General features: G+C 41.9%; 1 protein-coding gene across 4 annotated transcripts in view; it reads right to left on the minus strand.

Annotated features, from left to right (window-relative positions):
* Positions 1-21,100, minus strand: part of KCNE2 (potassium voltage-gated channel subfamily E regulatory subunit 2) — a 74,120-nt gene that overhangs the window by 26,102 nt on the left and 26,918 nt on the right. For 2 of the 4 annotated variants that reach the window (XM_075033745.1, XM_075033746.1), the window contains exon 2: positions 5,568-5,731. The exons of the other annotated variants lie outside the window; for them this stretch is intronic. The gene's annotated coding sequence lies outside the window, so the exon portion shown is untranslated. The remainder of the gene's footprint in view (positions 1-5,567; positions 5,732-21,100) is intronic. 4 annotated transcript variants of the gene reach the window in all.

Raw genomic sequence — 21,100 nt, forward strand, 5'->3', positions numbered from 1 at the left:
GTCAAATTTCAACCCTCAGCAGATTTGCTGTTGCCCTTCTTAGAAATGTGGTTAGACATTTTTCTTCCCAAGCCGGAAAAAATGTAGGGTTTTTTTCCACTCTCCTGTAATGTAAAAGTGACTAGACGTCTTTGCTAAAACTTCCACTCACGCAGGCAAATTTAACCTCCAGGCAAACACCAACCATGGAAAACTCCATCTCGAAAGGTGAGTGTTTTGGAAAGTTAGGAGACTGTGAAAAATAGGGGCCATAATGGAAACTATTCCTGCAATAGTAGGCAAATGATTGTATTACCATATTGGATTCCTTCTCCACAGTGTTTCATGTTTCAAGCCAATCCTGTAACGCACAGTGCACCGAAGACAAACAAAGCCAATAATGAACTGACCAAAATTCAATGTTATTCCAAGAAACATAGTTGAGGTGAAGTAAGTTATGTGGAATGGAAGTTGAGGTTAAGTGAACACAAAGACAAAGGAATTTGTGCAGTTTGGGGTATGTGTAGTAAATATCTTTGCCTTTGCATCTGGTACAAATAGGAGATTGCCATGCAGAAAGTGCCTACCCTGGGCCAAAACAGTGGTTGGTCTTAAAAATATTTCAATTGTCTTCGAAAACTAAATATTGTTTCTCTAGGATTTGTGTTTGTGTAGCTTCAATATATTCCATAGGGAACTCTGTAGACTGCCAATGTTAAGATAAAATTACCCTACTATCTGATGCAGAGCTGAAAAGTTTAGAAGAAAGGCTTCCGTACCTCTGAGCCAAGGTCCCTGATGAGATTCACGGAGATGGCACTTCCAGAGAAAGGTATTGGTTGAGGAGAAGTAAGTGCTCCCCATTCCACCTTTCTAACAGACTCTCTTCTTGTCAGCTGTCTGCCTGATGGCATTTTTTTTAAACCATGCTCTCTGCAGTTTGTTAGTTTGCCCTTCCCTATATACTCCTTCACTGAAGGGGAGAGAAAGGACAAAGAAGAACAGCAGAGATCCATAAGCAATGGCCAAAATGCTATTCCAAATTATAAATCCCTTTTAGGTGCACAGCTGAACTGAGTAACTTTTTCTTCCCTTGGGTTGAGCACTCCTGACTCTGCTGTTAGTTGTCCTTTCCAATTTTGCAATATTTTTTACTTCACAGCATGAGCTGCCTTATGATCAGTAGACAAAGAGATACTTGGAGCCAACCATTCTGGGCTTGTACTTAAGACAGTGACATGGGGAGCTGGATCCTGTTAGCCTTAGTAAATACAGTATGGACACCTGCATTAAACTGCTCACACTAGGCAAGAACAAAACAAGTGTTTTCAGGGTGTGACTCATCTGGCCTAAAGTAGGTGATTGATTTAGGATAAGGTGAAATGTGCTCTGCAAGTGCTTATTTGTCTTTATTGACTATGAAGGGTATGCAGGATGACTAGTCCTGCTGTAAGTGCCTACATTGCCAATATCTGCACGTGACCAGATGGATCCTAATGCTGCTTTTTGGTGGAAGTCAGGACACTGACCGCATCTAACAATGTTCTGATTGTTGGTGTTACCAACCAGCGTATTACCATTACCGACTTCTGTTCCTCATTCAAATACTGGAAAAACTTTGAAGCAAAGGAAGGGCTGTGACAGCTGGGTAACATCTGCTGGTTTCTAAACGAAACTGTGGGGTATTTCAAAATCATCATTTCTTGATGATTTCTTCAGCAAGAGAAGCATCAACACAACCTGTTAAAATGACTGCACTCATTGCTGTAGGAATCTGAGCTCTGAGCTCTGAGCGAGACAGGAAAATCTGAGCCCAGGAAGGAAAAAGATAACATGTACAGTACAAGAGCATAAAAAAGGGAGACAGAAGGAGGAAAGAAGAGGTATATGGGAGCAAATAAATCAAGAGAGGCAGGAATGAGACAGAAAACCACAGACAAACATGAAAGGACCGTCTCCGCCTAAGCCTTCCCTGGTCCCAGACGTGCTATTTCCAGAAGGAGTAACCTCACAGCTTGTATGAGGAAAATGGCAGTGTGCTCCTAAAATGTAGCAGGGTTGTCAGACATCAGAGGGTTCCTCATTTGCTACTGGTCCTCACTGTCTTTATCAGAGACATGGGATGTCAATGTTCTCTGAGATCCAGATGATCTTTTCTCCTTTCACCCTGTCCCTTACAGGTCTTTCTTCCTATTTTATCTGGTTTTGCAATTTTCTCTGCACTTCATGGGTCCCAAAAGCCATCAGATTTGAAATCATCTCTACACCAGGTCCCTCTGTCCTATACAATGCTTAATTCCCCAAACCCTCCCTGACAGAAGGGAGTGCCTGCCGTTTCAGTGGCAGAAAGACCTTTTCTCCTGGTTCCCAGAGCACAGCAGGGGGTAATAATAGCCAGGAGGAGCTGACATTTTCTCCTCTAGTCTTCACCTGGGTTTAAGACACATGTCTTTTCCCTTGCAAAGGCCAAGGAGATCTTGCCTCACAGTTGAGTGTTGCTGTCACAGGTCACTGTCCTTCTGGTCAGTGGACTGGCTGTACAGAAGAGAAACCAAGATCAGATACTATATATAGCTTGTCTCGCATCTTTTCCCTCTCTGGGACCCAAGCTCCTGTGTCCTGACTAGCTGCCAACTGCACATTTGCATTCCCTAAGCCCCTCAAGGAACCTGGCCCCTTGTTTTCATGAGCAGATGACATCCCAAGGCCTCAGGAAAGCCATGCTGGCTGGATGAGGAGCAGAACAGCAGAAGCCATCCTGTGGACAAAGTTGCAAAGGACTGGAAGGGAAAAGGGCTGATTCAGCTTCATAGTTTGTTGGTCAAGGCCAAATTCTGCCTACTCACATCCATGCAAGTTTGTGGGATCCATGAAATTCGGCACAGCGCTCTGCTTCAGTGAGGCGCAGGATATAAATATCTCTGTTTAGGACTGGGAAGACAGGCAGACAGATAGAGGGTTTCAGCTTAGTTTCAGCGCTGCAACATGAGCTTCCCCAAGGAGCCCGTCTTAACCTAGAAGAGTTGTTGGCTACTGCACAGAAAGATAAAACAGTGAAGAACTATCATGGCTTATAATGATTTGACTGAACCCAGATGAGAATTTAAATGCTAGTTTCCTGTGAGCCCAGCTGCAGGGGACTGCTGGGATGCAGCACATCAAGTTTGGCCCGTCAACACTAAAGTTCTTCTGAGGCTATCTGGCCCACATTCACTCACTGGTTAGCTAAGCCATTTCTGAGCCCAGGAAAATGCCAACCCACCTCCAATTCTCAGAAATGTTAGCAAAATAAGATTCAGAGAGCATTAAATTGAGAGCAAAATGAAAACAGAACAGGGCAGAGAAAGGAGTTTGTTGTTGCAAACAGACTACAAGGCAAGGAAAGCTTGATTTTTTATAAGTGTCTACATTTATTGTAAAAACTACATGTGATAATGAATGAGCTTTAAGACTGTAATGGGTATCCTTCCAGTAGATATGAAAAAAAAAAATGTAGGCCCTGCTTCTGACACAGTGACTCATGTCACAAATTGCATGTCACTGAAGTCCAGAGAAATACTTGCACAGATAATCATAAAGAACAGCAATGGAAATAAGGCCACCATTAGAAACCCACCATGTGAGAGTACCGGGTCCACATAGTTCAAGTTAGCTCACTTGCAGTCACATCCAGGGACACTGTACATGCTGATCAGAATCTCACCTGAGTCCTTCTTTACTGCAACTTTACATTGTGAGTACTGACAATCACTACTGTTCTACCTACCATAGAGTTAAAGTTATACTGATGCTACACCCACCACGAGCAAAGGTAGATAAAATCATGGTAGCCATGATATGCTAGCACCTTCTGGGGAGATTTTCAGTGCCACGACTGTCAGGTAAACATGTCATTCCCTCTCATTTTTTTGATAGCTATGCAGCTAAGCATCTGTTCGTGCCTTTGAGAATTGTCACTGAGACTGCTGCTACCACAAGAAGAAAAATTAAGAAGACAAAGACAGGCAGATACCTTCACACATGCATCTTTGCCTTCACACATCTACCTTGTGTTGAGGGCCAGAAGAGTGTGTTGGAAATACAAAGGCCTGAGATGCATATGGAATGCACTTTATGTTTACCTTCTGGAAATCTCTACTGTCCTGCAGCCAAAAATCATTATTTTCCTGCTTCTTTCCCACCATTTTTATTACATTTACAGTGGCTCTACAGCTGGCAGAATTTAAAATACCATTTCCAAGGCATGACAATGGTTGTGGCAGTTCATTGCTGCATTTCTAATTGTCTCATTTTGACCTGCATCTACATGATTTAGAATTCTTTAGGGTGCTTTATAAATGGGTCTCCATTAAGTAAGCCATAGAAATCTTTTAACCTAAGGTCAATGTTTGGCTTATAGTGACTATATTTAAATTTGATTAGTGGAACTCTGCATTCTGATTAAGCAATTCCATGTAAAGTAAACTCACTGTAATTTAATTTTCTTTTGAACTGTAGGCAGAGTATGAGATTCACATTTCTTTAGTAAAACTGAGGGGGTGGGAATGTGATTTGATTACAAGAGTAAATATAAGATCATATGATTGAAAAATTAATAGCTTCCCTTATTCCGATTTAATCTGTTAAAATAACTTTAGAAAAGGCTCAAGGCCTGAAATATTTGACTACTATTCAGTAAACCAGCCAAAGAGCTTAGCAGAGTCCCCCATGGAAAATCCTTGATTGACTTTCTGCATAATAACTGAATACTTAGGTTTTCAACCAACACCTTTATGCAGCATTTTCTTACACATTCTTACACATTTTGAACAGCTGGGAATTTATTGGGCTTTTTCCTGTTGAAAAAAATCTTGTGGATATTTCAATGGAGTGTTTATTGTTAACTGAATTCAGACTCCAGGGACAACTAATGTTTTCTATCCTAGATAAATCTACACTGAGAATTAGACAATGTCACAACTGAGTCCCATCAAATAGATCACAATAGGTCATTTACACTTGGTGAGGAAAGATTTGTCTAAGGAAGTCTTGAGTTAAAAAAATGTAACTCTATTACATCTAGTGAAAAATATAAAGCACATTTTCCTCCAAAAAGTAATATGTGCAAGATCCATTGAAACCTTGGCTTGAAAATCTTTGTTGTGTGGGTGCGGAACAGCTAACTTCTTATTCAGAGTGTTTGCTGATGGGAGATGGAGTACTATTCCACTGAGATACAAAATAAAAACTATTCCAGGTCACTCCTGAAAATTACTCCTGACTAAAAGAGCTGAAGGACGGAGTTCCAAAGAGCCAATAGTTTGAAGTTTAATTGCCTCAAGTCCTATACAGCTCTCTGTACTCCTTCACATACTGTAAACCTCTAGGTAATAACAATAATGTATCCTATTGCAGGTGACTCAGTTGAGTCTTTAATGGTTTCTTCCGGTAGAGCCTCATGTCTCAGGTCATGGGCAATGCAGTACTCTGGATTGCTTTGGGTCAGAGTTGAACACACTGAAGGACTGTGGAGAAGCTTGTGTTGCCATTGCAAAAACATGCCTGTATGAAGAAAGTCTCAATATTATCAGTCAAACACATCTTCTTACCTTTAAATGCACTTTAACAAATTACCAGAAATTCCATGGTGTTTCTCCATAGTCTTTATGCATTTAAAGCCTGGAGATGACAGTAATAGCATTCAGTGTAATGGCAACAAACCACTGTCAGAGAATGAGGATATGTTCAGAGTTAGGGTAAGATCTCCCCAGTGCTGTAGAAGACAGAAACACACAGAAACAAACAAAAAACCTCCAGTCACCATTCAATCTTATCATTGTGATTTCTTAAGGATTCTTTAGCATCTAGCAGCTAATAATCTGCGTTACCCCAGGCTGACATAGAGCAACTTGTAGACACAGCCATTTCTTTGATGCAAAGAAAAATGACAGCCCGAGCAGGTATTGTCAGAAAATCTTGTATGTAATAAAGATATACACTGCAGTTAAATCTCCAATGAGGTCTTAATACCAGTCATGAGGGCTACCTCCATAGTAGCAATGACAAGCTGTGTTTGTCCAAACAGAGGGGTTCAGTTACAATCCCTTCTCCATTTGCAAGACCTACAGATGTGTTTCCTGTAAAGTAAGTAGTTAAAACTTTGGTTAATGTTCAACTTGTCCAATGCCGAAACTGGTAAAGGATTGTGATTATTGCTCCAGTTCACTCCATGCTGATTTCCTGCAAGCCAAAGATGGCAGAGCAGTGAGCTTCCCTGCTACACAGCCCAGGACACAGGTTATGGATACAGGTTTGCCTGTTCTAAATTGATCAAAAAGTGAATCCAGGAAACCTGCAGACACATATACAACTGCTCAAACAATGGCAGAGTCCTCAAGAATGGCAGGTTTGCCTCAGGGATTGACCTGAACCTTCCTTTCAAACACTTAGCTTTCAAATGCAGAGCCTGCTCCCTCTTACAAAGCTGCCATGTCATAGTTTGCCAAGGGTAGGGCTCACGATCCATCTCCCCACTAAATATCCACAGCCTGAGGATAGCCTTGGGAAAATATCCCTTCCCAAGAAATTGAAAACATTTGCTCGTGACTTGCAGCTACTTTTTGTGATGCACACATTATTCAGAGTTTCCCCTCCCAGGTCTCTCCATGGTGTGGAGCGGGAGATACGCCAGGAGGGTAGAGATTTGGACTACCTGCAGCTACTGAAACAGTCATTAATTTCCTGCTTCAGTTGCACATATCTTCAAACTAATTTATAGAGAAGGTCAAACAGATGTCTGGAAGAGCTGGAGAAGGAAAATACCACCTCCTAAAACTCTCTTACACCAACCACTTCTCTTCTTTACATCAAGTTGAATTCGAACAGAACAGAAATGTTTTTTCTGGATCTGAGTAGCTTGCTACCTCCAGCGGTATCAGAGGTTCATCTGTGGAAAGAGTGTAAGAAACAGGGCATATAACACAGTTCTTCCCCTGACACACCTTCTGCATTTCTGGCAATCAATGATTAACCATTTGGGCTGGAGGCTGTAGCCAGTGTTTATTAGCTACAAACAAATCTATTCTACATGAATTTGTCTAATCTGTCTTCTAACTGATTTAAACCTTTGGCCTCCATGACATGTTGTGATTAAGAGTTTCATGACTTAATTACACATCGAATTAAAAAGTCCTTTCTTTGGTCTGTTTAAAATCTCTGCCTGATACTTTTATTAGCTTCTCCTTGCTTCTTTTATTACCAGAAACGATGAGTAATCCTCCCTGTTCCTCATTCTTCATGATTTTATGGACCTATACTACCATTCATCTCTTTTCCAATCTATTAGTCTCTTCTCCTACATTTCTCATCAGCTTTATTTCCCTCCCTTCTATCTTTTTCTAGCTGTAGTAACCAGAACTGCACATAATGAATTTGGACAGAGGCATAATCTATTTTGGTTTTTGTTTTAGTTCCTTTCAAATCATTGCTACCTCTCTTTCTCTCTTTTTGACCATCACTGAACACTGAGCTGCCTTTTCAGGGAATTATCTAGTGACTCCTAGACCAATTTTCTGAATAGCAGCAGCTCAGTTAGATCGCCACTCTGTTCATAGCTAGGGTGGGTTTTTTCCCCCATACGTATTATCTTGCATATATGAATATTGTACTTCATATGCCATTTTATCACTTCGTCATGCAATATTGTCAGTGCCTTCTGAAACTCTTTGCAGTTCACTTTAGACTGTGTAAAGCCATACATGATTTTTGTACTATTTGTTTAGGAACAGCTATGGAATTTCACTAGCAGTCACTGCTGAGCTTGATGAGCAGCACCGGTCCCAGCTGACATCCTGGTGAGATCCCACTGATGAGGTCCCTCCATTTTTCCCTCTTTCCATTTTATCTGATGACTCATTTGTTTATTTAACAGCCTGTGCTGAGTGGCTTTGTCAAAAGCTTTTCAGAAATCACTGTTATCCACGTGGTTCTTTATTCCGCTAGGTGTGGTGGCTGATGTAGGTGACAGAGGGCACATTGTAAGCATCAGTTCAACTGCATCCACTTGTTTTCCCTTTGTACTCTAGGGTCTAAGCCATCTAATCCTGCTAATTCACTATCAATCATTTCATGAGCTGGTTGTTCAGTTCCTTCTCCTGATATTTCACCTTCACACAGTCCCTCAGGTTGTCCCCTGTAAAGATATTCTCCTACATGGGATCTTCTGTATGATCCGCTATGGAAATGCTAGCAGGATAACGTTCAGTGTTATAGCTGTTGTGAAACACCTCTCCCCATTTTTTCGGTCATATACATTGGTTCTCAAAGCCCTCCTCGTGCCACTGGAACCGTAAAGACAACAGCAGAAGGATTGCTATTTCTACAGCCACTCATTCCCCATGAGACACCCAAGCCTGTTCTTACGTATCCCTGCATTAGCAGACAATCTGATGTGCAACCTTTCTCTCTTTCACTGGCTTTTCCTCAAAAGAACAGTCAGAAATCTATTTAAGCACTGTACTTCAGCTATCATCTGCACAAGTTGCAAGGAGTGCATTTTTTTCCAGGGAATCTTTCAAGAATTTTCCAAGCCTTAGCCATGAAGAAATAGTTACCCCCTACCTGTTGGCCAAACAGCTGCTGTAATTTGATTCCTGCTCTTTTCTTTTTGGTTCCTATTCTCCTGGAGAATTGCTAACTATTGCTGAAATTTGTATTGTGCCTGTTTTTATTAATTCATCAAATGCCAATGAACTGGTTCCTCATTCTGTTTGACCAGCTGTTTCATATAATCTGTTGTTACATTTGGCTTTAAAAATCTCCCAGGAGGAGCACAATAACTCAAATTTGTCAGATCTGCGGTAATTCATGAAAGATGGTTAGTATGTGGAAATCCACATTTCTTAAATGCAAGTATCAAGATACCAGTTCTATTGTTGAAACCAAGATGGGACTTCCAATATAACCCACTTGTCACTTACAATTCCCCCACTCCCCTTCGTATTACTACGTAGCCTGAAATTTTCTGTGTTTGGTCTTAGTCCAGAGTTCAATGTATTTCCTTTCAAGAGTGAAGAAAATCTGTTCAGATTAGCACTGCACAATCCAAACAATTAAGAAAATCACTCAGATGCTCCTTATACTTGGATAACTCAAGAAACATTTTCTTTAAAGCCTCACATTTGGCATGTGTCTAAGAGGAATGTGTGGTTTGCCTTGATAGAAGAAATATGGTAATGAATGTTCAAACATTTTCTACTTTGTAATTTGTAATTGTCCTTACTGGTTTAGCAATAAGTATATAAGTATAATGTTCAGAGAGTTTTTAGTTATGGTTATTTGACTGCAACACAGATCTTTTTGTTATCTTATTTGACTCAGGAGTTACATAAGATGTCATTTGGAAACCACTGTCTGACATTATACAATGTCAAATGCATATACCCTGAAGAGAGTCTCAACATTTTCTTTACAAAAACTGTGGCTCAATGCTTTTTTTCCAGCAGCACCTTCTCACCTGCACAACTCCATATAAAATAGTTCAAGCTCACAGGCATAAACTTGAATGTGAAATAACGGATTTTTAAATCCATTCTGGTATTTCTGGGAAGTGTAGTTAAATGCACTTAGATAGGCACCAACCAGTTCTTTCAGAAAAGTTCAATTCCCTGATAGCATAAAGCAAAATAGCATCAATGAACAATTAGTTATATTAGTTTAGGCCTCATCTTTGGATTCAACTGGTCTGAATATGTTTGATATCATCCAACACATGCAGCCTGGTAGCATGAGGGCAGTTAAGTCTATGTGGAGATCTCCTAAAAGCAGCCTAAGATCATCCCTACACTGGAAAGTAAGGTGAATATACAAGCTGGCTTCAAGCACACTTCTCATCCACTCTACATGGCCTACGCATCTGTGCCCTCCTTGGAGGAACCCCTCTTGGGCTGCCTAATGGAGACCTGGTGTCGTCCATCCTTCCTGCATGCAGCCCACTGACAGAAGAACCTGGGCTCCAACTCTGGCCACTGAACTTCAAACTCCTCTGCTTTAGAGAGTCAGAAGTCCTCCCGGCCACCGGTCCTCTGGCACACGCATGCAAACAGTGTGGGGTGGGAGTGGGGGGGGACACAAGCCTAGACTTCAGAGCAGGTTCAGAGCCAGAGTGTCACACAGAAGCTGATGCTGGCTCCACAGCCTTACGGGCAGTGGCAGGTAGGGGCCAGGAGCGATGTTTCCAAGGTCAGGACTGGCACAAGTACTCTTAGACCGCCCACCTCACGTGGTGGAGAAGCAGCATGTTAACAGCTGGCAATGGAAGAAATATCAGCTGTGAGCAGAAGAGCTTCTGTCCTGCTGGGTACCCCAGAAGCAGCTCATTAAAGAAACAAAAGGGCATGCCCCACCTCTCCCCTCTACACCTACAACACCGTTGTACGCCACAAATCTGCAGTTTCAACCCGTGCAGCAGCCTGAAATGCAGAAGATGCAGAAGTGGGCATACTGCCCTTTAGCTTTGATGTCTAATCCTGTGTGTCCTAAGGAGACAGGCTCTTCAAAGCACCCAGCTGCTGCTCCGGGATCTCGTACGTAACTGACTTGCTCAGAGAACAAGGAACATCTTTTAGCTTCATTACCAGTAGGTAACCCTGCTGACTTTAGATGCAGTGAGATCCCTGGTTTAGCTTCCTTGTGGGAATGACTGCTGACAAATAAAACATAGCCAGCTTGCGGTTAAAGCACAGGATCTTTGCTCTATTCCTGGAATTGCAGCAGATTTCCTGTGTGGCTTTGGACAAGTCACGTAAGCCACAGTATTCAAACCTGGGGCCAAGCCACTGGGTGCTCAGCAGTTTGAAAATCAGGTGTTTGTTTATTTGTTTAAGTATAGATTTAGGACCCTTATTTTTGGCATCCATTTTTTTTAAATCTTTGGCCTATGTGTCTCAGATTCAACACCTATATGGCCACGTTACACAACCAGCCAAAGCTCCTGTCGAATTCGGGGAGACCACTGTGTTCCCTGGATGTTAGGCAACTTATCTACATACAAATTTAGGTGCCTGTCTTTAGTTTACAAGGCTGATCATGTGGGGATTCATCTCTCTGAGCCAATAACTTCCACCTACAAATGAAGAGGACCCAGGAGCACACTTCTATCTCTTCAGGCCTTTCAGAGGCTCAGCATGTTATAGGTGGAAAAGCTCTAATCCCTTATCCAAAGAGAGAAATGCAAAAATGATCATTGGTACTGATTTTTATTATACCTCTGTAATTACACTTGATTTGGACAGTCATTGAATATGTTTTTTGTATTCTCAGTGGGGAAAAACTCAACACTTGCTGGGAAGAAAGGTCTAGCAGTTGTTCTCACCCTGAACTAGATTTTTTTTCTAAAAGAGGAACCCCAGAATTTGCCTGCTAGTTTTTTGTTCCCACTCCTCCCCAAGATATAAGCCTTCTGTCAGGATCCAATCACCAGAAAATGTAATCTAAGACCTTTTTAAACAGAAAAATGCAAGGTAGAAGTCCAAAACCACTAATTATTTTTCATTCCTTGTTTTAAATAACCTGTCAAAATAAACAAATACCTTCTAGGCTGAGACTTTCTATGGCGATTTTTAGTCCTGGCTGAATTTTAAGAGCCAACTTATAACAACAATACACTCTTATTGGTAGTGGCATGTATGCTACCACGGTAAAAATATTTTTCAATGTGCAGACACTGTATGGTATTTAAATAGAAATATCCTTTTTATTTTTGCTGACAGACTCCTCAGGCAAAGCCAGCTGATTGGAGAAGCAGAACTTTTATTAGCATACCCAGGGGCCAGCGGGCTGGATGCTGTGTTCAACACGCTGCTCTCACACAGGAGGGGGTTGTCAGGAAGGAGAAATAGGGTATCTAATCTTAGTCCCCATTAAGACCTGCATAGTAGAGCCTAACAGAAGACACCAATGATGCATTTCATACCCCAGAAGATGGAGGACTGTTTGTTTTTTTCCCAATATGCAGTAGACCTGTTGGATATGTGGCAAGAAGCAGGTACAAAAGCAGGTGAAGTCTCTAAAATTACTGGTGGCAAGTGAGATTTCCTAGCAAAGTGGATTAAAAATCCAAGGGAATCTTTAAACCAAATATTGGCTTTTGTAGAACAACAAAACCAGGATAGTGTTTCCACTCAGCCATAAAAGTTACTGCGGTTGTGTAATCATGTTGAGTTGTGGCCTTAGGAGAAGTTATAAAGCAGCTGCAGCAAATTAACTTTTCAAAAGTTATTATGGATTGGATGGAATCTAGAAAATTCCCCCATGTTATTTTTTTTAATAAAACTGTAAAATGAACAACTGTGGATGAGATCTCATCTCAAGCCTCTCACCCTGTGCAAGCACAAACCTGAAGACTTCAAGTGGAAATATAAAGCCAGAAGCTCCCCTCCCCTCAAAAAAGACACCCCTCTTCCAAAAATGGATGGACATCTTTTTTCCTCTCTAAGGGCCTGATCCATACCCCACAGAATTCACTCAAAGGAATCCCACTAGGGGGGCTTAGTAGACCTTAAACAAGGTATAAACTTGTGGGGTGATCTCAACTGACCAGATTCTTGCAAAACAGTTGGGAAACCTCACGCCTGAGAAAGGGGTGTGCAACACCAGAAGAAAACCCACAGGAGGGTTGCCACAGCTGGCACAGGGGCAAATTCTGGATTCAGTAGGATGCTGTAAATGGGAAGTCACTGGTTCTCAGGTTAAAAGGCAGCACTCTTATCTCCTGGGTTCCAGCAAGCCCAGAGCTCAGCTGGAGCAACAGATCCTGACCTCATCTGGGAAGAAGTTACAGTCACTCAACTAATAGGAGGCACCTTGACTTTCTAGCAGGAGGCAGCTGCTGACCTTATCCTAAGTGTAATTTGGGAAAGAACTACACAGCCTTGCAGACCACCTTGAGGCTGCTGAGCCCAGGGAGTAAGTAGAAGACAGAGGGTCCAGGCAACAGCAGGAAAAGAAACCAACAGTACTGAGTAAGAAGTTGTGAAGTAAAACAAAAGAAGACATTGGCGTCATGGTCACTGCAGTCACGAGTATTTGGACTAGAAAATTTGTTATGTGGGAGATGAACAGGCTTGAAATCTCCTGGACTGAGCCGTGAGAAAACCGCACAGTAATAGTCAGAAACATGTGGGGTGGGGGAGGCAGGCATAGTAGAAAAAAGCAGCATGTCTTGATGTTTGAAATGAAATCCATACTGCAACTGTTTTAGGACAAATGCCTTACATCTTAACCCATAAAAGCTCTTGAATTAGACCTTAAAGAAGCAAGTCACTAGAAACGCATTACCTCTAACTTTTTTCCATATTCTCTTGCCCAGTCAGTGGTCTGAAATGTAGATACCTGTCATTTGACTCATCATGTATAACAAAATGTGAAGCACTGGAGCAACTCTAGAACCTGGAGTTCCAGGTTCTTGTGGCTGCATGAGGTGGCAGTCTCAGAGCACTTGGGTTCATGTTGGGTCTAAACACAATAGAAAGAAGTCAGTGCTTCCAATGTATGCACCCTCTGAGCATTTAGAAACAAACCTGAATTAACAATGCCTATAGCACCCTTAAGAACAGGGTCCACAGCATTTCCATGTCTATTCAAAGCCAGCTAGTGTACCAAATCTGAAGGATCTGTCCCATTATAATAGTAATATGTGACATGTACAATGTTTCAGACCTTCAAAGTGTTCTCTCGGCATAAATTAATGAATTCTCACCAACACTCATGTGAGACAGGTAAGTGTTTACACAAATAGGGAAACCAAGATCCCATTCAGAATGTATTTATAGAGTGACCTAGTTACATTTGGGCATGTTAGACCGCGTTCTTGCCTGAGGACAGTTTTCAGATGTGACACAATTTGCAAGTCACTGAACTACAGATGTAGTGTTGTGGATGGCCAGACGGCCAAGCTCCCCTGTGATCATCTTTCCTGCATTCAATCAGAAGGGTTGCTTCAAATATTTTCAAGTATTTAACCCAACCATTCTGGAAAGAGAAAGCTGGGTTTATCTACCAAAGAACTTGAAACAGAGCACACAGATGCCTTGCATATAGAAAAAAGCCTTTGCATAGAAAAACACTTTTGACAAAATGTGGGCTATTTTTAATATCCATAGATCAGCCTCCTCAGAGGCAAGGAATGATAGAGGTGGACTGAGGGACTAACAGAAACTAGTGGCACTGTTCTTTGCAAATTAGTTTAAAAAAAAGTCAATTTTCGGGCAATCATTAGAAAGTAAAAGAGTTCAAAGTCCCTTCCTTCTTTGTGTTTCATAACTCAGATCTTGCCTGTTTAATTTCCTGCTTGTCTCAGGCAATGGTTGTTTCTTTCACTGTCTCTTAACACTGCCTAGTGGCAAAAGTGTTAAAAGAGCCTCTGAATTCGTGATGGCTGTCCGCTGGCCTACAGGCCCATGGTAGCGTGTGAACTACTTACAAGGGATCTGGGAAAAGTGGCTGAGGAGAAAAGTTGTCACTACACTTATGCTGTGCTTCACCTTTGTTAAAAATTTTGTAGGGGTCCACTAATTGGGAGACATTGGAAAACACTGCTCTAAATGAGCTTGTAATGACATTTATCAAAATATCAGCTGATGTATTAAAGGATACAAGCTCTCCTCACAGGCCTTGTTCCTCGTAACACAAACAAAATTACTATGGAAAAAATAGTTTCCTTAGTAGACTTATGAGTTATGGATATCTAATATCTAAAGGAGTAAAAAAACAGGAGGTAAAAAAGAGATTACCTTAGTGTAAACTGAATGACTTTAACCCATATTAGAAAACAGGGACAAATAAACCTGAAGGATGGATGGATCATCCCACACGGCATGACAGCCCCTTTAAAGTCAGCATGTGACTATTCTGCACCTCTGCTGGAAGAAGATCCTAAAATACACCCACTACACACCTCCCCACACCATCACTTCCAGAGTCTTCACTTGGTTGCAAACTTCCTATTGCTTCTGGCCCAGAAACAGGGACAGAAACGAATTCAACTGCAGGATCTGGTTTGCATTGTTTGCTCTTGATTTGTTTGGCGTGCAGAGGGCAGTGTTTTCAAAAAGCCTCCGTGACACTACAACTGTTCTCTAATGAAATGTCAGTGGGAACTTTACCACTGACTTCATTGGGAACAGCTTTATGTCAATGCTAGGCTCTTTCTGGGAAAAAAAAAGCAGCCCAACAAAAAAACAACAAAAAGCCCTCAATCTTTACTTTCCTTAAAATGATGTCTTGTGAGTGCATTACAGAGTGATGCCAGTCCAAGGGGGGCAGGAAAGAATGCTGAGAGATGAAATGCAGAGTTTTCTCTAAATATCAAGTGCAGAAAGCAGCCAGTGACTTGCCATTTTTGCAGTGTATAATCGGCAGGAAGCTTGTCACAGATGCCCTACGCTCTCCAAACAATGTTTCAGTTTCTCTTTCCCTTCAGAACATTTTCTGAGAGTCCCCCTCACCAGCTATCTCATCAGTCCTCTGGTATTTTTCCCTGGGGCCTTCAGTTCCTTGTCTAACCATGCCCTCTTACATATATCCCCTTTCGCACATCTAGGTCTCCATTAACCTTTCTCACTTTCCTTCATACCATCACAGTTTTAATTCAGGTCACTTCATTTTTCCATCTCAGTGTAAGCATGTAATTGTGTCTGAGAATCTGTACTACCCTTATCAGTATGAATGATGGTTCTCATTTCTACACTAGTCCAATAAGGATGAAATCTTCCCATTAAAGAGCCTTTCCCAAAGTGAACACCATTTCCCAATTACTTTATTGAACAAAAATGATGATCCCATTGCTAGGACCTGGATTCCCTGTAATGTTCAGTTTGTACTTGCCACAGGCCCCATCCAAACCTTATTCAGAATTAGTGGAAGTTTTTGCATCACCTCCAAAGGACTTAGGATTGCATTGTAGCTTGTTATGGGATAATTTTGTTTTCTCCTACATGAACAGTCTTGTTCCCAGTTACTCCTGCATATTTCTGCTGGGTGTTGTATCCTCACAAGGGGTGTTGCACAGTAACAAGAATTTTCACCCTCAAATATACCTTCCTTAAAGCCCACTTATTGTTTCGGGAAAGTGCTCAGTTCCTTCAATTGTTTTCCTATCAATAAACTTTCACTCATGAATATGTTTTCCATGCTCATGGCAGGTTTTACCTTTAAAGCAGGCAAACAGAAAGGTAGTTGGCCCATGCAAACTCAACTGATGCTTGGCTTTATGCTAGCATGAATGAAAGATTTTATGGGTGCCACACTGTTCACTTCTGGCACTGAATGGCTCAGTAGCTGAGATCATATGCAAACCAGCTGCTCTTCCAGGTGACATGTTCATTGTCCCTATAGGAACACTCTGCATCCAAACCCTATGCAAACACACCACAGGGAACAAAGCTGGCTCATCTCCATAAAACAGTCATAGGATTGGAACAGGAAGCTGATGCATTGTGTGCTATATTTTTTCCTCTATGTTTCAGTGAAAAAATATCAGAGAAGAAGGAAGGTATGGGCCATTAAGTCTGCAGTGCAACCAGGTTGTAGTCATGAACTGAGAACAGGAGCTGGTGACCAGCTTCTTGAAGACGTGGCAGTAAATGGGAAAAATAAAAAAAAATCAATGGCTACGGCCTCCATCTTCATAGCCATATCTCCATCCAGTATGAATTTGGGCTGCTCCAGTAGAATCGGTATATATCACTGAGAGTCTGACTATAGGCCTCCTAAGCCCAGAATTGCTCCAGGTCATTTTAGTGAATAACAGTGTACACAGGCCACCATTTTCCAGGTGACTTAAGGCTGCCCAATACCCGAATTGATCTGAAAATCCTAGCCTGAATATCTTCAGCGGCAGCAGAAAATGTCTCTCTGCTTCTTATACACATTATCTGTTTTAATAAACAGAATTCCTACAAAAGAAACCCCTTCTGTCTCTAAAGAAAATCCATACACTCTTCTAAGGTGACTTTGTTGTTCATGAATGGTACCTGTGTGCAGCCAGAGTTCTCTGCTTGTTACAAATAGCTCCTAAGCTACATACATTAAAAAGCAGTTTTAAAGCAAGAAAATAGCTTGAAAGGAATGAATGCTTAAGCAGAACACCATCTAAAGAGTCATTCATACCAGCTCAACAGCTTTATTACCCCTTGGTCTACTTTACTGCAGACTCAGAGGAGTAGAAGATATGGATAATAGCCACTCATGCCTTAATTTTCACCCTCAATCCAAAAGCTTATTTCTCTGTTTTCCACTTTTCATGGAACAGCCAAGCCACTTACGTAATCGCTGAAGGCAACTGCCCACTTCTTACAGAAATCCTAAAAAGATGCAGTGGTGATGCAGTCATACATAAACAATAGCTTGTTTTACAGAAGAACTGTTTGTTATATACTGTCTATAGATGAGTCCCAGATGTCTTTTCTTACACGTTCATCTGCATATAGTCATCAGTTTTGGCAAGGACAGCATGGAGCATGGTAAATCAGCATTGATGAGGCTCACAGACCATTCTGGAATTTTCATTGCAGAGGGCTATTTGTCATGGCTTTGACCAATAAAAGTAGTGAAGCAACACTTGTGCTATTTCAGAAGTTCAGACCATTTTGAAGCATGCCATCTAGACTCCTGGGCTCTGCAGTCTAGCTCTTCAAAGGAGATGTTTTCAACCTGCTTACCAAAGACCAGTGAAAAGACTTCAGAAAATGGGTGCAACAGGCTTGTAATTAGTTGTTTCTTTAACGTACCCCATGCACAGAAGCAACCGAAGGAACCAACAAAATGGGGGGAGAGTGGATCAAAACTGCAAGAGTAGTCCTCTTTAATTTAAAATTGATTGCAAGTGTAAACCACCAGCAATAATACACTAGAAAATGCTGTTTCTTAAAGAAAGAGTTGGTGACCTTCAGTGGACCAGGTTGGCAGGCACTGCCCTGGCATCTCCTGGTTATCTTGACCTTGTAGAATAATTAGTACCACAGACATGTCCTTCTCATTCTCTTGCACTTTCCCAGCAGCAGGCCAGTTTACACAATGGTTCTTCTAACCAGTTTGCTGACCATTCAGTTTCTTAGATACTTCCACTGCCCCACATGCAGAAAGAGGACTCAATGCATAGCTGTAGTAGCTTGACTCACAGTACAGGTCCCTCTCTTTTTCAAGTGTGGTGCTTGACTCACAAAGGATCCTGATGCACCATTCCTCTGCTGGGAAATGGCTGGATTTGTTACTGCTGTTATCCATGGGATGTTACTACTTACTGTTGTACCATGTTGCCTGAGAAACTCAGTTTTCACGTTAGCATCTTACTGTGCTAGGAACAGCAAAGCCCCTTACTCAACTCTGGTCCAGAGACTTTATGGACAGTGACTGAAGACAATAAATGAATGTAGGTTAGGCATGCCAGGAGGTGAGGAGAAAATACCACAGAGCACAGTCGGCAGCAGTCATAGTGTACCGCTCTTGTCACAGCTAAGCTGCTGTCACAGAAGCCCAGGGAAGGGGAAACTGAAAGTAAATAATGAAGTAACTTTGCAGGTTTTCCTGAGAAGCTCCCTCACCAAACAGGCACTGTGTAAGAGAGCAAGAAGAACTCAGATTGAAGCTCTAACATTGACATTAGATGCTGGCAACAAGGTAGGTGAGAGATGACTTATCACCAAACATGATGCCACAAGAATGAGGGAGAAAGGCATCTCTCCATCAGGGCAGTGTGGACAAGTAGCTTACATGTAATAGGGAGTAAGACCCAGTATACGGGCTGAACAGAGAGGATTGGCACAGTGAGCACAATATTCCCTACACTATGTTCTCAATAGAAAGTTATAGGGTAGGGTGGTGGGTAGAGTAAGGCCAGAAAAAGGGTCTTGCAGCACTTTGTGGGGTGGAGGAGCAGGAATTGGGCTAGCAGATTTTGGCCTCATTTACTAAGGAAAGAATTCCAATATGGTCATACTATCCGTATGTTAGTGTCTATCTCTTGTCCTGTTTCATAATCTTTGCATCCATGGACTAAGTTCAGCTACATCTGGCAGGTGAACAGGCACCTCAAAATACAAAACTCTGACATAGTTCATGAAAATAGAGGGCAGGCAGAAGACAGAGACCTTAGAAGAGTCTGCCTTGACAACACTATCCACGGGCTGTGGTATGAATTCACTCTATATTAAACATCATATGGGAGGGAAAAATGCCATATAAATGATGCCAATGACATAAAAGCTCCCGCCGGATGCTGCATCTTCCTACATACCAAAGTCAGCCTCCAGATAAAAATCCATCAGAAAACAGGATACATAAGTTCAAATATTATGGAACAGGGTAGCAATGTCTATACATTACAGTTGGCTTACGTTAAAGATGGCTTTATTCCCATGTGCTCATATTTTCCTGAACCCATGCTCTTCTTCCGCCTAGAAATTCTGCCTATTTTTAGGATATTTCAGGACATTTTCAGGACTTCCTATGTTTGTTTGGATTTCTGGATCTCTGGCAGATGCAGGGAAACCTGGGCAGCAGAGCCGACAGACTTTTGTACATCCCAGGTACTCCCACTATATGAGTACACCCTACCGTACAGCAACAGAGCCTGACTAGTATCTACCATTGTACAAGACACTTACCTGGCAGGTAGACCTCAGTTTTCTAAGCCATGTCAGGGATGCCTGAGCAAGAATTTCATAGCTGGTCTTCACACATAATAAAAGTCCCACGTGCTTTGGAAATGTTGGCTTTGCCAAGCATGTGCAGAACATTGTATGTATCCTGTGGTTCCATGCTTTCATTCTGTAACCATAATGTCCGTACTATCACATCCAGAAAACGTCAAGAGAAAACATGCAGAGCTATATATGGCTAACAAGGACATTCTGGAAGATTTTTACATAATCCAGAAATGGAAAATGCTGCAGAGACTTAAGCAACAGATGAGTAGAGGCAGAAAGTGATGAAGGCAGAGATGAGGAGGTAGGAGGGCTGCAGGAGTTGGGATGAGGACAGTAAGAGTCTGGGTCCAGTGATGCTGGAGGCAAGGTGGAGGAGACATCAGTGAGGGAAGCAGAGAATTAGTTTGCCCAGAAGGATTTGTCCTACTGTTGAATCTCCATTTCCTCCAGTGAACGTGTTTTATGCAGCATGTAAAGCAATAAGGAAAACCAAAGGAGGGGTATGTCATATAAGCCACTTTTGAAAGCCTTTTTAATAAAAGGAGGTTTGAGTTGCAGGGCCTCACAGAGCCTCTGCACCACTGTGCTGGCATTTCCACCTAGCAGCAGCATTCCCAGCCACCACCAGCCAAGCAAGCAAACAAACAAACAGCTGCCATGTTGTTTGCATTGTAGATGAACTCAGAAGAAAATACAGCTGCAATTAGTTGGCACACAGCTGTTGAATTAAATCCTTTACTGCCCAGCTATTAGAGCACTGAACTGTGGCTTAAGCTGCAGTAGCTGGATTCAAAGCAAGGGGTGCCGAAGAAGGGGTTAACCCTACACCTGTGTGCATGTTCATAATGTGTATTTTTTCCTGAACACATTATTAGTCTGTTAGCTCATTTAGAGACCATAATGAAGTCATTATGATGCCACCAGTATATTTTGCCAGAAAGCTGGCAATCTTTAATCTGCTTCCTCTACAGCATCTCACAAAGGAAGGGAGAAACCAAAACACTGATTTCAACTAACAATGCATTTATTTGCAGTGCTGGGTCCCAGCACATGCTGAGAAGAAAATTATTTCGTTTATTCTCCCCTCCTTCTGATGGCTTTTACATAACAAGCAAGGCATAGAAGATCCCTCAATGCAGCCACAAAGCCACTCCACCTTTTACATGCTTTTCATTTTCTCTGCACCTTCCTATGTCATTTCCTTCAGCTGAGGCAACAAAGATGAAGTTAAAAATTCTTTGAAAAAAGCCCTGGCTAATGAGTTGCCGTGCATATACACGTTGCCTGTAACTGTGTGTGGCTGCACTCATATCTTCTTGGGGAGACAACAATATACACTTAGCAGGGATTTCTAGAAGTGTGCTAGAAAACAATGGTTGGGATGCCAACAAAGAGAACTTTCTGTGGGAGTCAGGGGAAGGTAGGGGATGTGGATGAGG

The sequence above is a fragment of the Buteo buteo genome, chromosome 8 (genome assembly GCF_964188355.1).
Source record: "Buteo buteo chromosome 8, bButBut1.hap1.1, whole genome shotgun sequence".
NCBI lineage: Eukaryota > Metazoa > Chordata > Aves > Accipitriformes > Accipitridae > Buteo > Buteo buteo.